Here is a 21,466-nt window from a genome sequence, read left to right on the forward strand (position 1 = left end):
AGCTCAATTCTTTAGACGATCCAAAAGTGCGTCGAATTTTCTGCAACGTGGGAAAAATCTACTCTCCAAGCAGAGCATGGGTTTCGGCTGTTTTTTGACCTGTTTTTAGGCGTTTTTGTCGGGCTTTCTACTTTGTCGGGCTTTTGACAAAGTAGAAAGCCCGACAAAAACGCCTAAAAACACGTCAAAAACCAGCCGAAACCCATGCTCTGCTTGGAGAGTAGGAAGAATCCAAATGTTTGAGCGTTGGCTGTGTTTGGCCCAGAATCATTGAAGAGGCGAACATGCCACGACGCTGTGCCCTTAGTAAAGTCAACTTTTCTCATTTCAGTATGGTGAAAACGAGTGCTTAGCTTTGGTTAGGGACGTACAATGTTTGAGGACAGCCACACATTAAAGAAACCACCACACTATAGTATTGAAATAGTAGGGGGTCCTTCCCTGCGTGAGTGGATTAAACCTTGTAGTCTACTATGATTCTAGGCGTCCGTAGACGACGCAAGGCGACCCCAACTGAGGAGTGTTGCCTAGTATCAAATCAAGACCAAGAACACTGTCACCATCACTTGTCGCTTTACAGAGTATGGAAGCATTAATATCAACACGGCTGCCTTGGTGAATGTTTGAGCTCGTGTATTGGAGCTAACGCACTACGGCCTCTGTTGCGGCCCGGGACACCACTGAGCATCGTCCTATATATCGGATCGGGGCGTAAATCCGTCGGCCCAGTGTATGAGGGAGCTTCAGGGCGTCAAACCTTAACGTAACGAACCCACTTCGTGACCCGATGTACTTGGCAAAAAATACGCGAGCCGTAGCGAAGCCGCATTGCACTACTAGCTAAGACCCCCATTCCACTTGGACGGCGCTCTCACCGCGCTCTGACGGCGACCTAAAATGGCCCAAAGCGCCGTGAGAGCGCTGAACTCCTGGAAAACACCCGGTACATATCCAATTCTTGATAGTAATGGTGTTATAGGCAAAGCAATAAGTGCATAGCTATGGTACCAGAGTACGTCCTCCCGTCCTCTGAAGGACGTTGATTCACGATAACTATGGGGCATAAAGATATTGGCTCCGGCGCGCAGGCTGTGGCTCCGGCCTGCGCACAGGCTGATGGGATAGCCGTGACCTGCACCGAACCTTTCAAAATGGCGGCTTGAAGAATACACACAGTTCTGTGCACACGAATTTCGAGTCAAAATTTTAAAGATGCTGTACTTTTTGGAGTGCTGACGACCTACTAATCTACCAGAGCGGTGGGTGCAGACTACTTTGGACAAGGTATCAACAGTTTTGTAGCAGGTAAGCATGCCAAAACGTCATAACTTGTACGTCGATGGTCTTCGGGGAGGGGGGCTGTAACAGTGACACCTATTAAACTCAGTTACTGAGATATAATCTCATCTACAATCAGAAAAGTAACGTCAGTACGAAGTATATTTGGACCTAGGACGTACTTGTTTAACCACAATATTTCCCGTAAGATAATTTGAAATCGAGAAAATAGCGCTAGCCTGAGTGTCATCTTATTATTTTATCAATTATTTCAGATACAGACAAGGAGAGAAGCGGAAAAGAAACTACCATGCCCACTGGTAGCACCAAACCAGGCACAGCCTCATTACTCGAAAGGGTACCTACTGGCTGAACTTCAAGGTGAATATTCAAGGTTAATATTTCCAGGGCTGATATGAGAACCTGGCGCATTCTATACTGAAATGTGTGTTTTCCTGGGTTAGTATGACATTAATAAAATACAACATATAGTGTATTCTGGTCTGCATCACCCTCAGTCCCAGCCCTCCCCCTGTTTGTAAACCGGGTTACATTTAGCTAGCACATCAGATTAAAAATATACTAGATGCACATTCACAAGATACTTTCACGTAGAAAAATCTGTGTCGTTCTAAACTTAGTTTCCGAGTAGAGCTACGCGCTGTCGAACTCACTTGTGCTAGTGGGCAGCGATTACCAAGTCTGTTTGCCTGACCAAGCCAACTGCGCCGTAGTCCACTCAGAAATGTTGCGGTCTCAATCAGTCAATGATTGCTTAGAAATATATAGATTAAAATCATTGTTTATCAAATGTAACAGCACATCTTAATTGGTGATTTCTGGGCGTTTCCTAACATCAAAGAGGTTTGATAGATAAAGCACTCAGAAGGAAGGCGTGCTTGTCAAATATACACTTTAATGGAGCGGTGAACTTGGTTTATTGGAATGTTAGGCCACAAATCGGACCGGAAGTGTATGCTGTCTCATTTTTATATTGTCACTGTCAGAAATCGGAAAATGCTTACAAAAAGATTACTATAGCCTAGTATAGGCTAGTAAATATTAAATGAGCCAGCAATAATTGTGACATTCTTGGGACTACAGTGGGCAAAGTGGGCTTGGTCAGGCGGGCGGACTTAAGGATTGCCGCCGCCGGCTCGCACAGTTGGGTTCGGTGGTGCGCAGCTCAGTACCTTAGTTAGCCTGCTCGGAAAGTATGTATAGGATACTCTGATGCGGATTTTATCCGACATAAAGGTAGGTATATTCAGTGTACTTAGACAATGTATTTTAGCAATTGTAGCAAGTCAGATTTCAGAAGGGGGCAACAACTGGGGGAGGGGGAAATCGACCTGGGGGGAAACGTCTTTAACAAAGGAATGTTTGAAATATGTTGCAGGCAACCAGTAGCCAACCTTACAGACCAGCAGCCAACCATAGCGGACCTAATTCCCCACTTAGGAGTGAGGTTGGATGTGGTTGGCTGTTGGTCTGCCAGGATCTCAACCCAACATACCAGGTACCAGGTTCCCCGCCTCCATAGACTATGCAGAGGCACGTCAGCTGCATTGAGAAGTGTACACATGCTTAGCCTTAGCACTTACCGGTATGTCTTGTTCAATTGATTTTATCAATTGCTTTGATCAATTGATTTTATCAGTTGACTAGAAAGTGCATGTACTTGATGCTACAATGGTCCCCGGCCCTCAGGCATGAGGATGGGACTAGGTACGGTAAGATACTAGAAACTAAATGTATTTTTGCTATAATCGTAAGATTCAGCTTAGCCCTCAACACGCCTACATCATGTTCTACTTGATCTTAGGACTGACAACATGGTTCATGTACATGCAGTTGTGTTTTTGTCATGTGATCTTACAATATCCAAACTATTTAAAAAATTTTCTCCAGGGTCATGAAGGCCGGTCCCGCGGAGCCTTCCAAGAAAGGCTATAGAAGCCTGGAACATGAAGCTAGGTGCAGGGGAAGACAAGCAGATGTTGGACAGGGGGGATGAGGGAAGTGATCAACCACCTGCTTCAACAACACTCCTGCATCCAGCTTGCTATCTGGGCGAGTGCGAAGAGAGGAGAAGTGGGCTGCTGGTCAGTCCTCTCCTCCAACTGGAAGCATGGCAGTTTGGCCAGTACATAGATGGAATACCTGACATTCCAAGAATGTATCTGTCATCTTTAGGTATGCCAATGGCCCAACCAGTTTGTAGACATTCAGGAGGAACTATCGTCTGATGGTGATGACAGTATATAGCTGTATTGGATATACATGTATGTGTATAATGCCAGTCCCACAATGAAGACATTTCATTGTATAGTTTGTACATGTAAGTATACTAATGTGTTTTGCTAATAACACCCTAGTACCCATTTCTTTGTTGAAGTTACATTGAAATGAGAAGTAAGAGATTGTCATCATAGAGGAAGGACTGTCCATCAGTCTGTGCCAAATACATCATCATTTAGGCATGTGTTCCTGTTAGTTATACACCAGCAATGTTAAACATGGATGGAATGGATATTGTTAGATGAATAGACATTGGAGGACAAACTGTGTACATGTACTCTTCAATTAAGGACACATTTTCTTACCCTGTATTTTATCATATTTTGACTAGGAACAACAGCATACTTCCATGGTTGAGTTTCATATTCTTGTACACCAGCTATTCGGTTAAGCTGAACAGTACTGCAAGTCCAAACATGCTATTTAGCTGCTATATGTTTTGTTTTATGTTATCAGCTAGCAGGGTCCACTTTGCGATTGGAACATTATGGTGGCAAGTACTCGCAGTTCTTTTTTTCAGGCCCAATTTTGTGTGACCTTTCCATCAAATCATTATACTGCTCGGCACCTTTTCTTGGCACCTTTGCACCCTTTCCAAGAACCGGAATGTGGAGTTAGTGTTAAGCAATACATTGTTCGAGGAGGAAAATTCAATTGATGAGGAAAATTACGAAATAGATTAGAAAATGTGTCATTCAACTTTTGCCAATTTTATTTTCAAGGCAGGAAAGATAATGAGGGTGCTGATCTTTTACAATAAACTGTATGTTGCATTTTAGTACTCTTACAAAGCAGCTTGTCTTCTCTAATGTGTGTTCAAGAAGTGAATCATATATTTTGAAAATGTGCAATTTGTAAGTATTTTTCATTTAGCCTAAGTCAGGAAGTACTTACATGTAGTATTACATTAGGCCATTTTGCTTTGATTATACAGATTACATCCTCTGGGATACCCAAAACCGATGTGAACATGCGAATATGAACACAATATGAATGGTGGCTTGTAAAAATGTTATCTTCAATACATGAATATCAAAGCTGAACAATTCCTTTTCAATCTATTGTAAGTTGTCTTTCGTGTACATTGTACTTAAAGCTAGGATATAGTACAAAACCTGTTAATGTTGAAATTAGCCCGGAATGAACTTGAAATGAACTGTCTTCACCTACATGCTGTACAAAATAAAATGTATATACCTAGCCTCACAATTGGGATCTGTATTTTCAGTGATACATGCACAAGCTTATGGATCATTTTAAAACCTGAGACGCCATTTAATGTGCACCACTTCGTATAAAAGTTGTACCTTTACGTGTACATGTGTGTGCGGATAGTTGTTGTGATGATGAAGAAACAAGCCACTGATCAAAGGAGTGGTTGTATTTTATCAAACAATCGTTAACTAAAGTTCCATGATCTAATACCCTCACCAAGTAATGTTATCCCTTAAATAATACGCTGATAATACGGTACAAGATTTACTCCCTGTCTCAAGAGCTATCTGCCTCTAAAGTCACGGCCATAGCATGTCCACGGCACGAGATATCAAACAAGATATGAAAGTGTCGTTGCAGTACTCCGGAAACCCACTAGGACGCCTATTATCAAACCTTCGTTTTCCAGATACTAGTATCTTCTGGAGTGACTTGGCAATCAAAAAGAATTAAGCAGCACCGAAAACATGACTTTCTTTACATTTCTTTAATACGGTGTATATGTTTCTTTACATCCGTATTCCATATTCAAATCAACACAAGTAAATATATATTTAGAACTGGGATAACATGCAATGCTGGGTAGCTGTAAACAACTTCAATTTCCCTGCAAAGAAAAGGGTCATAAAACGATTCTAGATCTGTCGTTATCGATCAGGAACTCCGTACAACTCATATTTGACAAATAAACGCAGGTTAGACATACTTCCAACCGGGATAGCCTACGATAGTGGGTACAAGAAACTGACTTTAGTTTTCCTGTAGATAAAACGCACTATACACGGTACTCCGCACTGCAGTATGCTGAAGCGTTTAGAGTCATAGATCCTATATAAATCAACGCAGGGTCAAAATATTTCAATCCGGGATAGTCAACAATACTGGGTACCTGAAAATAACTTCAGTTTTCCTGTAGATAAAACGATTCTTTTGCAATCGATCGCGAACATGTTTTTTTCTCAGTCGCACATTACAGTTACCGCGGGGTCGCACGCACTACACACTTTTCGGTACTCCGTACGGCAGTATGTTGAAGCGTTTAGAGTCATAGATCGTATATAAATCAACGCAGGGTCAAAATATTTCAATCCGGGATAGTCAACAATACTACGTACCTGAAAATAACTTCAGTTTTCCTGTAGATAAAACGATTCTTTTGTAATCGATCGCGAACCTGTTTTTTTTTTCAGTCGCACATAACAGTTACCGCGGGGTCGCACGCACTATATACACTTTTCGGTACTCCGTACAGCAGTATGCTGAATCGTTTAGAGTCATAGATCGTATATAAATCAACGCAGGGTCAAAATATTTCAAACTGGGATATTCAATAATACTGGGTACCTGAAAATAACCTCAGTTTTCCTCTAGATAAAACGATTCTTTTGCAATCGATCGCGAACATGTTTTTTTCCCAGCCGTTCTCGAGCTCGGCGGCGGGCACTATATATCTGTACGGTGGACAAGGCACTTCGTGTCGTGATGGCTTATTGCTGTTGTGTAACCATGGCCTTTTTTAATTGTTTTGAGTTGGGAAAAATGTGGCCATGAATTGTAGCATACTGGAATCAATCAGCCAGGCTTACAATATGATTTCCATCGTAATGGGGGCTTGACTAAAATCCTGGTTATTGGATCTTATTGATGTTACTGGAAGAATGCAAGGAGGATCACAACAGGTGGAACCCAAGTCAGGTATCGACACTCCTGGTCCAGTTGATACAACCACGAGAGGTGAAGCCATGCCCGGCGTCGTCAGACCCATACATTCTGAGGAGAATGACTGTGTCTCCGTTGGCCGAGCAAATACATGTAGCTAGACAGAGCTCAACAGGATGATGCCTTTTCTTTCATAAGCTATTGAAATATTTCATTCCAGGTTGTTAACACTCTTTGATAGAGGTATTACCTTCTATTCCAAGACTTTTGCTTTAATGTGCTCCCAACGTTTTATAGTGGAGCACCTACATTTTTCCTGCTTCGCCCAATTTTTAGGGCTAGTAGTGCTTATTAGTAAAAAAGTTATAAGTAATTAGACTGACTTATTATCATTATGTAGCCAAATGATGTTGACCAATTGGGAAGGCTGCATTTTGCCATAACGATTAGCCATCAGTATTGCTCCATTATGATTCCTTTTTTTCTGCTGGCTGTACATGTACAATATGGTGGGGGGAGGGGTGAAGTTAAAAAGTAAGATTGATAAATGATGTCCTTGTCTATAGAATTTACCTTCGCTGATTTTGATTGAATCTGCTTTTTACCATACTTTGAAAGAAACAAATCTGAAAGTGGACCTGTAAATTTTAACTTGACCTATGAGTATGTATGACTTGACAAATGGATCAAGTTCTGTAAGATTACAAGATTTATACATGTATTTTACGTAGGGCTTCGCTCACTCTGTGGTTTAGGCGTTGGTTACAGGAACCAACCATGCCCAACACAAGGCTATATTACCACAATATCCATTGTCAATAAACACTATCTATTATCCAGAATATGATCTTTGCATTCTTATCCATAGTGGACCTGTCTTTGAGTCAAATGTGAAATGACATGTACCCTTCTATGCACATAATTACCAGTCAGGAAAAGACACAATCACCACTAGGACTGAAATGTCAGAAACGTCAGTAACTTTATTGAAACATTTCTTTATCTATTAAAGAACTGATGTTGAAAACATCACTTACAAGGCTACAAACAAAAAGCTGTAGTTCTTTGGGAAATATATATATAATGTGATGATATATAACATACAGGCCATAGGACGGACCAAAAATACTCCACATGACTTTTACTCTTTTTCACCAAATGTATAAACTGTTTTCTCAAAGCTGGTTTTAATGTAGATGTAGCTTGCCACGACCATCATAATGTTAGCAGACAGGGAAGGGGTGGTTCAGTTGGGCCTGCTGTCTTCATGCACATCAATGGTTCAGCCATGTGTTGACTTCCACGGTGTGACTTCTGGGACCTGTGACAGGAAAAAAAGGAAGAATTTAATTTAAATCATGTCCTACATGTAGATTCAACCATACAGTATGCAGTATTTTACCTGTTACAGGGAGTTACAATGTAAGGAGATTGTCGACCACTGTGGATACTCCTACCCATGATTATAAATTGATAGTTTAAACTGTGACCCTCAACATATGTGTAAATCATTAAGGACATTTAACGCTTTCACATATGTACATTCAAACTTTCTTCCATGATTTGTCAATTGATACTGGTAAGCTGAGATTTTACAGACAATGTAAAACCGTATATTGTATTGAGAAATATCTTGAACTTTGTGACTTTGAGCAGCGCTCTGCTACCTATAAGATTAGAATCACATGTAGTTTGTCTTCCACTGCCTCAAAAGAAGTCAAACCCAACAAAACTAGCACCATGTACATTTTAGAATGTAGCATAACAATCATATAGGTCATCATTTAGAAATATTTTTCTAACATTTCACAGTTGGCAACTTTCCATACACTGAATATGGCCTTCGGGAAAAAGGGAGCTACCTGGTACACTGGTACAAGGGCTAGGCTAGTGGGTTGGGGTACCTCAGCAGGCTACCATTTCTTGGCTTCAACCCTATAGCTATGTATGGGAGTTTGGACTCTTATACTCATGATCAGTATCTCCTTGAGGAAAAAATGGGTCAAGCTGTGGGTTATCCTGATTGAATCACGGTTATAGCGGTCGCCCAACACTGGTCAGCCCCTAAAAAAGGTCCGGACAGCAGGGATTTGCGTAAAACAGAATACAGCTAGATGTGGGTGGGTTGGAGGGAAGGCACCTGCTCATCATATTGCTGGGAGATGAGGGTAGGGGGTGGTGGTTGGTGGCAGCAATGAAGATCTTGACCAAGACTGGTAGAAAAGCCATCCATTATAAACAAAATTCTATATTATACAATTTAGAGTGTAAGGGGAGGGGTACAAGTAGAAAATTAATAAATAAAACTGGAAGTTGGATGGGCCAAGCAATGAGAGAGCCATTGTATGACACAAATTCAAAACTACTCACAGTCTCACACTAACTGAGTGTGCCTGAATGCATTAGCTTGGAGTCCAGTCTTCTTAGCTTTAGTCCGCTACTCCTTGACGAGGAGCACAGCTTGGGTAGTGGACTAAAGCTAAGAAGGCTGGACTCCCGGGTATAAATGTGTGTGTGTTTGTACAATGTTTAGTGTCATTTCTGTTGTTCGCTTTTTTGTGTAGGATACACATGCCACTATGCTGTAGCCCGTAGGCCTGACTAGCAGTATACTAGTATTGTATAGGTATAGGGAAGATAACCGTGTATTCCATGTTTAAAAAACTGGTCCTGTCTGTGTTCACTGTGGTGCATGCTCATTGCCCATCCCCCCTTCCACAAACACATCCATTCCTATCCCCCAGGTAAGGGGAAAGACAGGTAACGTTACCACATTCTATGGTATTCTCCAAGCAGGTTTCGGTCGAGTAGGGTAGGAGTGTCCGGGATTTTTAATGTCTCTCTCCGTTCATATTTGCCACAAAATGCATAAGGGTGGGGCATTCCTTTCAGAATCAGTGTCGCTGTCCCGCCCTGCATACCATTAATTCATTGTTTGGCAAATCCTTTATTTGCAAGGGATTATCCGCATCTGCCACACTGGGGTAAGTGTCCAGCCAGCCGTGCTGGCCCCATGCTGCCCCCATGCTGCCGTCTTTATAGCTAGTGTTTTTTGTTGTTTTTCGTTTACAAACACTTCAATTTTCCCCAAATATGACAAAAGAATGAAAGCAACGTATGTGAAATAAACGTGTTTATGTTTTGAACTGTAATTAAATATTGTTGCAAAAGTAGCCGAATGTCAGAGCACTATGAGCTTTTTTTCTCCAGGAACTTAACCAGTACCATCTTGTACTGACTGATACACAAACAAATCAATAGCAAATCAAGTACAAGGATGTATCAAAATCACACGGTCAGCTATGGGGAGAATGAAAGAGCAGAAAACAGACATGCATTTACAAAGTTTATACACACGTTGGACTGTGGCGAGACCAGAGACACCCACAGCGGGCAATCAGAAACTATGAACAGTAAATCTAAGCTGTGTCAGACTCAGTGCCTGTTACAAATCGGCCATAATGTGTCAGAGTCATTATATCTAAAAGGCTTGAAGCATTCTGTTCTGTCGCAGAGGTGAGGGGAGAGAGACTCGATATCTCCAGGGCACTGTGAGTGAACCCCGCCTACCCAGAGAGCTCAGCCTGCTCGGGGTGTTGGTTCACCCCATTGGATTAAACTACGGTGACGGCGAAACTACGGTGTCTGCGAAACTCTATATCAGTATATGGCAGCTAAGAAGACAATCTGACAGAAGCGGGTCAATATAGCAGACTGGGCCCGGTAGAACACACCTAAGCCGACCCGTAGAGACGGGTGACCAGGCTAACCCTGCTCGACCAGGACCTCTGCTTGGAGAGTAACCCCAATCCCCCAGCAAAATCATCAGTACTAGTTGCCTTCCCGCCAGCCCAACCTCACATTGAGATTATTAACCCATCTTTTCCTCAATGATATTCTATTAAAGGCCGAACCCCCATGAATAGCCTTGGGGCCCAGAAAGGGTATCATGTTGAGGTAAAACACCCCACTAGCCCAGCTCACCTTTTTCGGGAACCCACAGTTAACAAATGTCACGAGCATATGTATATTTATATTACAATCAGGAGAGGGCTGATACTGGTTAGGTATTTCTATCTCTGTCGTTATATTCAAAAGGTTAAAGCATAGTCACTACAAGGAGTCTTGTACTATATGATTTGTACCAGTCTGGAAAAAAAAAACCATCCAGTTTCAGTTTGTGTTTAGGTAGTACTGTGCATCGTAAATATCGTTGTGATGGCACACATGCCTCGCATTGTTCACCTTGACACATGCAGTATGGTGAGTATAATATTTGCAGGTGACTGAGTACCAACAACCAACCAAGGGACCTTCTTGACCCGATAAAGAACGTTATAGTCTTGGTTATGGTCCGCCAATGTAAAATTATATGGCTGTCAACACATATAGCGTACCATTACAGTATAACTGTTATGCGATCAAAGGGATTCGGTATATATTTGTCCTTACCTGCATCGGTGCAAGGAGATACAGAGCAAATGTTACTTGCAACAAGCAGTTTTTTTGTCTTACCTTTTGGGTTGTTAATTTCCCATTTCCTCCGTATGTAGTGGTCCATGTGCCCTGGTCGTCCTCGGTGTTACGCGCCGATTTGAGGCACAAGACATGGTCACGTAAAAACTCAATAGTCCTCGAACGAAAGGCCAAATCATGCATATAAATGTGTCCTCGTAATGTCAAGACGTTCCTCAAGCCCCTGCAATAAAGTGGGGTATCTAAACTTCTCCAAGAAGCAAGATTTCTCGAGTTAAAGATGACACATTTTCCGAGGTTTTCCCTATGGTTTAAGTATTACACTCCGGACCAAGAACGCACTATATGGGGGTTTCGCGGCATGCGGTTTGAGGGCGACACTCCACTGTTTCCGGGTCACACTCAGCGTGACGGCAGACTACTGGCAAGACAAAGCAAAAGAAATGTTTCGTGTTGATTCTGATGACAGTTGACTGTGTTCGGGCGGGAAGCGCGCAAGGAGGCGGCCCACTGTAGTACACGTTTTAAAGTAACGTTAACGATGGCATTGTATATAATGTTCTGGCACACTTTCTAGTTATACTGTTAAAATTTTTGGCTTTTATACCCTCCGAATTATAACTGAAAATCGTTCCATGGACAACGTTAAGATTGCATTATCAAACGGGTTATACCCGCCAACTAAATACAGGCTTGATACTGTTCTTTAGCAAAACTTCGTAAGTGTTCTATAACATACTTAAAATACTTTTCCGTTTCACGTCTGTGCCTATATGGGTGTACACACGCCCTTCAGAAGGCAAGGTTAAAATTGGGTATGACCCAATTCTAAAATGAAAACTTTTCGTTTGACACCTGTGCCTATATGGGTATACACACGCCCTTGAGAAAGCAAGGTTGAAATTGGGTCAATGAAATGACCCAATTCTAAAAGGAAAACTTTCCGTCCTACGTCCGTGCCTACATTGTTGTACACACGACCTTGAGAAAGCAAGGTTGAAATTGGGTCGATGGAATGACCCAATTCTAAAATGAAAACTTTTACGTTTGACGCTCGTGCCTATATGGGTGTACACACGCCCTTGAGAATGAAGGTTGAAAATTGGGTCAATGAAATGACCCAATTCTCAAATGAAAACTATTCTGTTTTACGTCCGTGCCTATATGGGTGTACACACGCCCTTAAGAAGCCAAGGTTGAAATTGGGTCAATGGAAAGACCCAATTCTAAAATAAAGTACTTTTCCGTTTGACGTCCGTGCCTATATTGGAGTACAGATGCCCTTGGGAAGCCAAGGTTGACATTGGGTCGATGGAATGACCCAATTCTATAATCAAAGACTTTTCCGTTTGACGTCCGTGTCTACATGGGAGTACACACGGCCCTGAGAAGCCAAGGTTGAAATTGGGTCAATGGAATGACCCAATTCTAAAATGAAAACTTTTACTTTGACGCCCGTGCCTATATGGGTGTACACACGCCCTTAAGCCGGCGTCAATATTCATGCGAGCGTCGGCCGAATTCGTAAATCTCCCAAAGCTCGCCGAATTTCAAAATCGCCTGAGCATATTTGGATCAATTTGATTTCTAAAAATCGACCGAAGCCCGCATAATCGACAGAACGTCGGCCGTCCTTCGGCCGAAAATACCCATTTGGAGCTCGCCGACACGTCGGCCGAGCTGAATTCTTGATTTGTGACGGGGGTTTAAGAAGGCAAGGTTGACATTGCGTCAATAGAACGAGGGCATTGTATATAATGTCCTAACACACTTTCTAGTTTACACTGTTTTCAGCTCTTATACCCTGAAAATCATAGCTAAGAGCGTTTCTTAAGAACGTTTAGAATTGCATTATTAAGCGGGTTCTATCCGCTAACTTAAGACGGGAAACTCTTGTTTGGAAAAGTTTGTAAGTTCTATTCCATACGTGTGAGTTTTCATTGTTAGGAACTTACGGTCGTACACTATAAGGACGGAATGTTTTTTGCACTCTTAGTGGCTTTTGTGTAATTTATACCCATATAACCTACTTTCCAAGCAGAGGTCGTGGGGGAAGATTGACTTTTTTTATCACATGCCTCGTTGGTTATACACCCACTTAGGACGGATAATTCTTTTATGTCCGAACTGTGGCGACTCTTTGAAGCGGTTTCAACTTTGCATTGTTTCTATATACTGGTCCAATTTCAACCTTGCATTCTACATGTAAAGGGCGTGTTCATACCCCTACAGGCACGGACGTAGGACGGAAAAGTTTTCATTTTAGAATTGGGTCATTCCATTGACCCAATGTCAACCTTGGCTTCTCAAGGGCGTGTGTACACTCATATAGGCAGGGACGTAGGACGGAAAAGTTTAAGTTTTAGAGTTGGGTCATTCCATTGACTCAATTTCAACCTTGCATTCTCAAGGGCGTGTGTACACCAACATAGGCACGGCGTAGGACAGAAAAGTCTTTGATTATAGAATTGGGTAATTCCATAGACCCAATTTCAACTTTGGCTTCTCAATGTCGTGTGTACACCCATATAGGTACGGACGTCAAACGGAATGTTTTCATTTTAGAATTTCAACCTTGCCCTCTCAAGGGCGTGTGTACACCAACATAGGCACGGACGTAGGACGGAAAAGTTTTCATTATAGAATTTTGGGTCATTCCATTGACCCAATTTCAACCTTGCCTTTTCAAGGGCGTGTGTACACTCATATAGGCACGGACGTCGAACGGAAAAAGTTTTCATTATAGAATATTGGGTCATTCCATTGACCCAATGTCAACCTTGCCTTTTCAAGGCCGTGTGTACACCCATATAGGCACAGACGTCGAACGGAAAAAGTTTTCATTATAGAATTTTGGGTCATTCCATTGACCCAATGTCAACCTTGCCTTTTCAAGGGCGTGTGTACACCAATATAGGCACAGACGTCGAACGGAAAAGATTTTATTATAGAATTGGGTCATTCCATTGACCCAATTTCAACCTTGGCTTCTCAGGGGCGTGTGTACACCCATATAGACACGGACGTCAAACGGAAAAGTACTTCATTTTAGAATTGGGTCATTCCATTGACCCAATTTCAACCTTGTCTTCTCAAGGGCGTGTGTACACCAACATAAGCACGGCGTAGGACAGAAAAGTCTTTGATTTTAGAAACGGGTCATTCCATGGACCCAATTTCAACTTTGGCTTCTCAATGTAGTGTGTACACCCATATAGGTACGGACGTCAAACGGAATGTTTTCATTTTAGAATTGGGTCATTCTATTGACCCAATTTCAACCTTGCCCTCTCAAGGGCGTGTGTACACCAACATAGGCACGGACGTAGGACGGAAAAGTTTTCATTATAGAATTGGGTCATTTCATTGACCCAATGTCAACATTGCCTTCTCAAGGGCGTGCGTACACTCATATAGGCACGGACGTAAGACGGAAAAGTTTTTATTATAGAATTGGGTCATTCCATTGACCCAATTTCAACCTTGGCTTCTCAGGGGCGTGTGTACACCCATATAGACACGGACGTCAAACGGAAAAGTACTTCATTTTAGAATTGGGTCATTCCATTGACCCAATTTCAACCTTGTCTTCTCAAGGGCGTGTGTACACCCATATAGGCACGGACGTCAATCGGAAACTGTTTTTATTTTAGCATTGGGTCATTCCATTGACCCAATTTCAACCTTGGCTTGTCAAGGGCGTGTGTACACCCATATAGACACGGACGTCAAACGGAGAAGTACTTCATTTTAGAATTGGGTCATTCCATTGATCCAATTTCAAACTTGGCTTCTCAAGGGCGTGTGTACACCAACATAAGCACGGCGTAGGACAGAAAAGTCTTTGATTTTAGAAACGGGTCATTCCATGGACCCAATGTCAACTTTGGCTTCTCAATGTAGTGTGTACACCCATATAGGTACGGACGTCAAACGGAATGTTTTCATTTTAGAATTGGGTCATTCTATTGACCCAATTTCAACCTTGCCCTCTCAAGGGCGTGTGTACACCAACATAGGCACGGACGTAGGACGGAAAAGTTTTCATTATAGAATTGGGTCATTCCATTGACCCAATTTCAACCTTGCATTCTCAAGGGCGTGTGTACACCCATATAGGCACGGGCGTCAAATGGAAAAGTTTTCATTTTAGAATTGGGTCATTCCATTGACCCAATATCAACCTTGGCTTCTCAAGGTCGTGTGTACACCCATATAGGCACGGGCGTCAAACGTAAAAGTTTTCATTTTAGAATTGGGTCATTCCATAGACCCAATTTCAACCTTGCTTTCTCAAGGGCGTGTGTACACCCATATATATAGGCACGGACGTCAAACGGAAAATCCTTTCATTTTAGAATTGGGTCTGCTTTCATGAAGGTTGCCTCCAGAGTGCCGAAGCCACCGTCTTCTTTGGGCTTCTCCAACTTTTCCCGGAACCCAGCCCTCTTAGTATGTCTCAACTGCTTCTGAGCATATACAAGCTTACCGCAGCGAGCACAGACACTTTTGGTGACGTATGCCCGGTAGGTGTCGTCTGTTCCGTACTGGGCGCCCAGTAAGGATCAGTAAGGAGCCGGTTAATTTGCACTGCATGACAAATTATAAGATAAGAAAAGTATTCTAACATATCTTTGGATAGAACGTGAAGATTGACCACACTTCCGCGTTCGGCCGCAAGCCCTTCTGCTACGACCCGGAAGTAAATTACGCCTGATAATGCTGAAACGGTAGCACGGAAACCCCCATGCAGTGCGAAATCTACGACAGAATTTAACACAAGAAGGCTCATTTGGGGCCAACTTTGAGTGTGCAAGTCTCGTTCGAAAATTATATTTGGATCTCCAAGTGTATCGCAGGACCTTGGACAGCTTCTTGACATTACGGGGACACATTTATATGCATGATTTGGCCTTTCGTGCGAGATCTATTGAGTTTTTACGTGACCATGTCTTGTGCCTCAAATCGGCGCGTAACATCGGCATCGCAGCCGCCATTTTGAAAGGTTCGGTGCAGGTCACGGCTATCCCATCAGCCTGTGCGCAGGCCGGAGCCACAGCCTGCGCGCCGGAGCCAATATCTTTATGCCCCATAGTTATCGTGAATCAACGTCCTTCAGAGGACGGGAGGACGTACTCTGGTACCATAGCTATGCACTTATTGCTTTGCCTATAACACCATTACTATCGAGAATTGGATATGTACCGGGTGTGGAAAACGTGCTCAAGTGGAATCTCTACGGCGACCCTTGCGCGCTCTCAGCGCGACCAAAATGTCAAATGTCAGTAACTTTTTAAAGATTTCACAGATCACTCAACGAATTCCAGAGATAAAGAACGAATTTTTGTTACGTTTTGTGTGCTTTGTTGTCTTCTCAGTCATACCTTTACCTCTTGCATCATATTTGAATGATAAAATCAAAGGGAAAACAGATTCAATTTTAGTCGCTGCACGGTCGCTCAGTGTGTGTCTTAAGTAATATATGTATGTTCAACTTTTTTTTTTCCGTGTTGTCTGTTATGTAAACTGTTTGCAATAAATATATTTTATCATTCTACGTTATAATAGAAACGTAAATCACAGAATTTTGAAACACATTTTGAACCACTGACAATAAAACTTGGAGGGAATTTAATTTGAATGGAAGCAAGTACTTGTAGGTATTGGTCAATTTGTATTACCCACGAGCAAAACTATGATTTGACCACAAAATTCCCAGAAATTCGAGATACACCACTTCAAGAATGAAATTTGTTTGAACTACAGTTAAGACCATTCAATCCTCATAGAGCGCTCGCTGCGATCCTTGAGCGCTCGCTGCGGCCCTTTGATCCCACCTTGGGCGCTTTCACGGCGCTCACTGCGCTCTCACCGCGCTCTCACGGCGCTCACCGCGCTCGCTCGGCGCTCTCTCGGCGCTCGCTTTTTGATCGCCATCCTCGGCGCTCTCACGGCGAAGGTTTTGAGCATGTTCAAAACCATCGCCAAGGTGACGGCGCGCATGGCGCTCTCGCCGCGCTGTCGGCGCTCTCGCCGCGCTGTCGGCGCTCTCAATGGCGCTCTCGCCGCGCTGTCGGCGCTCTCACGGCGATCTGGCCAAAATGAGGTCGCAGTGAGAGCGCGGTGAGAGCGCCGTCCAAGTGGAATGGGGGTATAACGAAAAAGCGCCATGCTTCGTCCTCAGTCGGACCGGGTCGACCGCTTTACCTTTACCTTTGTAGCCTCCATAGCAGGCTCTATCGGGCCTTTTTTTTGGGGGGGGGGGGCTTATAATACACTTTTTGGAGCCAGCCCGTAACCATCAGCCAGACTGTAACCATTCAAGTTGCCCATAAATACAAAATGGTTACAAAATGGTTACAGTCTGGCTGATGGTTACGGGCTGGCTGCAAAAAGTGTACCATTTAGTCCCCCAAAAAGGCCGGTTAGAGCCTGCTATGGAGGCAATACTTTTGGTCCTTTCAGTTCCTCTACTTTCTGCACACCCAGACGTGACAGTCACAGTGATTGTGTGTGCCGTGACCTCGCCGCCATATTCAGTGTTTGTTTTGTGTTGGTGTTTTTGCTTTGACCACTGAGACCCTTCATCTATCATGCCTGTCCTCACTTGTCACTTACATTACCACAGAACCGTGTCCAAATCCAGCTCTGTGGTTTACGATAGTATAACGAGATATCAAAGCCGGAAGTTCCGCTGCAGTAGCTAGGAAAGCAACCAGGGGGCCAAAATATAATCTATTTATTCATATATTTATCAAACTTCTTCTAGCTCTCCATTACAAAATGGAGAGGGAACAGAACAGGTGATAATAATGATAATAATTGCATATTCCTGCCCAAAAGGGCTAAATGCACAGATGACCACATATGGTCTATAAGGAGCATAATGCAAAACATGAATTGATAAAATGCTACATTCTAACATTGAAAACTGAAAAACAGACAAACTGCGGACTATTGCTAAACTAATGTTGATCACCCAGTAGTTTTTTCTCTCTTTTTGAAACATTTGGAAACATGGCTACATACTTTGTCCATTATATGTTCGTTCTTACATGACATCAGGTATATGAAAGTGTCCTGCTTTGACATTTTTGTACATTTCTTGTCTAATTCTATTGTCTTAAACAGCGATTGCCGCTAATCTTCATATAAGGAACAATCGAGTAAAAAGTGGGTTTCATTTTCAACATGTAAATCGTCACAGAATTCGCATGTTCTATCATTAGGAGTGGTACGGTTATGACTGCCAGATTCTATGTGTAGGGAGTAGTCACTGATGTAATAATAATCACTTCTAGTTTTTGTCACAACCTACGAAGTACCATCACAACAAATATAAAACCGATCCATCTAGTCTTTCTTGAGTTATCTTGGTAACAAACAGACACACGTATACATACACGCAGCCTTAAGCATAACCTTCATTATTTTGCTGTAATTGATACTAACTAGTGAAGAGCGATTGAGTGATAACAATTTACCTTTAACACACTGTGGTCGCCATTTGGTTACCGATTCGCTATTGGTTAATGTGTTAGGCGGCAGGGAGGAGGTTAAAGGAGTCCTAAACTCCAGAGGAGGGAGTTATTTTCCACTAGATAATAAGATAGGAAGTAAAAATGAATACTTATTACAGTATACGATTAAGTACCCACTAGTCCCGGGCGCATCAAAAAGCATTGAGTATTCTATCAAATTCCCCAGGTGATCCTCTATTTTCTAATTAATCAAATCAAACAACCTACCAAAGTAAGTAACAAAATTACCTTTTGCCATGTAAGATATGGATTGATATTGAGAAATAGTCTTAATAAGTGAAAAATTATAACTTACAATCCATGTGACCACACGTTTTAAGTGTTTGCAGGCCTTTATAATCTATTTTGGTGGCTATCGAGTTTTAAAACTGAACAGATAGTAAAATTGGGAGTTGACATTTTTGTGAATAGGAATAGTGACACAACTTTTTAAAGTTTTTTTTAATGGGAAAAAATAGGTAAGGCTATTCCGAGAAACAACAAAATGAATGAGCTGAAAACATGAGCCGCGATGTACTGTCATTAGCCAATAGAAACATGTATCAGTGCTTCAGCTCAATAGAGGATGACCTTTTGGCGTAGTCTTTATGTAAACCTGATTGACCTGACACAAGCACCGGTCAAGGACACAGAAAAAGATTGTAATTAGTTGGTTTAACTTAGCAAGAAATACTATAGTATAACACAATGCGTGTCTGTGGCGTTGTGGTCAAGTACGCTAGCTATAGTCTCCATAGCAGGCTCTACCGGGCCTTTTTTGGGGCTGGCTGATGGTTACGGGCTGGCTGCAAAAAGTGTATTATAAGCCCCCCAAAAGGCCCGGTAGAGCCTACTTTTATCGGGCTTCCTACATGTCAAAGGAAAGAAGTCAGCATCATTACTGCAATTTTTCTACTCTCCAAGCAGAGGTTAGGTTTGTTTTGGACGTCTTCTTTCATAGGCGTTTTTATCGGGCTTCCTATTTTGTCAGGTTTTAGTTTTCGTCCGCCAGCCAAAGAAAAGAAAACGTATCAGACGTGACGAAAGGTGACAAAATAGAAAGCGCCATAAAAACGCCTAAAAAAACGCCCAAAACAAGTCGGAATCTAACCTTTGATTGGAGAGTAACAATTTTCCACAGAAACGCTAGATTTTAGTTCTATTTTTTTTTTACATATGACCCACAAGAATGGATAAATGTACTGTAAAGGATATCAGAGGCAAACACTTGAGAGACTTGTTGAAAATTCAACAAGACGTCACAAATGCAAGATGGCGACCCTGTGACGTCACAAATACAACCCAACGAAACCAACATAGGTTTTGCTACGCAAACCTGTAATGAAAGACAGTAGTCTGAGTAGCCGGGATAATCCCCGGCCTCAAAACGTTACGATTTTTCCTTCCGACATCTGCTTGGAGGTAACATCCACCTATAACAGTTCACGCCTGCTCTCAAGTCATCAGAAGGGAGTCTGCTAGTTAGAATTTGAGAGAAAACAAAATAAATCCTCTCGCAAGCCCGAATAATAAAGACCAAGGTTTGAGACAGGTAAAGATAGATGTGTCTACACTCTCAAACCTTTGTTACGTCTCGGACAAGGTCAGGATAGGGTGAATAGAGGTCACTCTTGATGAAGCAATCTTTTCTGCTTTAGCACGTGTCATGGGTACAATAGCGCCACAGGACGCTTTCATAGAGGTAGACAAAAAGGATAGACGCTCTAACAAACTGGTGAACGGCTACTACGAGAGTTGATCTGTTGGTTAGATGTCAAGTTTTTGTACACATTAGAAATATATCTATAAAGTGAGGGTTTAAAACATACCAAAACATTATTGTATGACACGATTCTGACGCATTTTGTGTGCGGACGTTTGAGTTGAAGGGAACAGGCTTAAAAATGGTATCATTATCCTGTGCGTAAAATTTCATTTGAACAACCGCCTGTGTTTATGTGGATGTCTGTGAAGTACACAATGACAGGGTGATTGTTCTTTTAGTTCAAAATGTCTGAAAAGAAATTACGCTTGAGAAAAACGGAGATAAATGTAGCGTGGCTTGAACCTGACATTAACGTACTGGCCCATATTGCTCTGTCAGAACAGCATTGCACGCCAATTCATTAAAAAAGCGTCCGTTACAAAATGACGTTGGTGGAAAGAAAAGGAAAGTGATCTCGATCCAGTTTAGCTCACTGAAGAGCTAATCTTCCACTGGTCGTGACAGAGAAGACAGACGCTATATACAGTATTTACAGGTTCATTGTACCGGGGAAATTCCCCTAGATCTTTTCGACAAGCACAATGAACAGTGGACCACGGCTTAACGTCCCGTCCTAAGGACTGCGACCCTTTCCAGTAGTGTGCATGTACACAGCCGGGATCGAACTCGCGGCTTCTAGTTCCAGATTGGAGATCGCTAACAACTGGACTACCCACTCTACACTGGACTACGTTCTGAGGGCTTGGTTCTATACCTGTATCTGTATCATAAAGCCGGATAACCGCCCTTCGGCGTAACACACCAGCTTCGCAAGCACGCGACGCGACAGCAGCTGGTTACATTACACCGAACTACCTGGGTTGATACTTGTTACAAAATGAATATTACAAAAAGCTGTCCTCAACGGTTTACACGTATACATAGACACTGAATAAAAGAATCGTCTTAGTACTCCTACGTTGCACAAGAGTACAGTAGAAAATCCACTGTTTTCATGTTAGTTAACTCAATATTCAAGGCATTCACTTGTCGTAACGTATATTTGTAATTGTATTCATAGCAAGAAATTTTTCGATTGGAATAATCACAGATAATTCTCTCAACATCTCCTACTAGATACTGTAAATGCAGAAATGTTCGCGGTGGTTTTATGTTCGCGGTTTTCGCGGCGACCGTTTCACTGCGAACAGCTTTGTCCAATACTGTAACAGTATGTGACTATAGCGCTGCCGCAAACTTAAAACCACCGCCAACACTCCATTTTTTTAAGCGCGAAATAAGAACCACGTTA

At 42.3% G+C, this 21,466-nt stretch overlaps 2 long non-coding RNA genes across 2 annotated transcripts; one reads left to right on the forward strand and one right to left on the reverse strand.

Annotated features, from left to right (window-relative positions):
• Window positions 1-1,123: 1,123 nt before the first annotated feature.
• LOC136424779 (uncharacterized) lies at window positions 1,124-3,305 on the forward strand. Its single transcript, XR_010753913.1, has 3 exons — window positions 1,124-1,305; window positions 1,554-1,659; window positions 3,190-3,305. It is a non-coding gene; the product is annotated as an uncharacterized lncRNA (long non-coding RNA).
• Window positions 3,306-7,418: 4,113 nt separating this feature from the next.
• Window positions 7,419-11,265, reverse strand: LOC136424785 (uncharacterized). Its single transcript, XR_010753920.1, has 2 exons — window positions 10,969-11,265; window positions 7,419-7,774 (listed from the first exon to the last, which is right to left on the reverse strand). It is a non-coding gene; the product is annotated as an uncharacterized lncRNA (long non-coding RNA).
• Between the last annotated feature and the right edge of the window lie 10,201 nt (window positions 11,266-21,466).

Source organism: Branchiostoma lanceolatum, chromosome 18 (genome assembly GCF_035083965.1).
Source record: "Branchiostoma lanceolatum isolate klBraLanc5 chromosome 18, klBraLanc5.hap2, whole genome shotgun sequence".
NCBI lineage: Eukaryota > Metazoa > Chordata > Leptocardii > Amphioxiformes > Branchiostomatidae > Branchiostoma > Branchiostoma lanceolatum.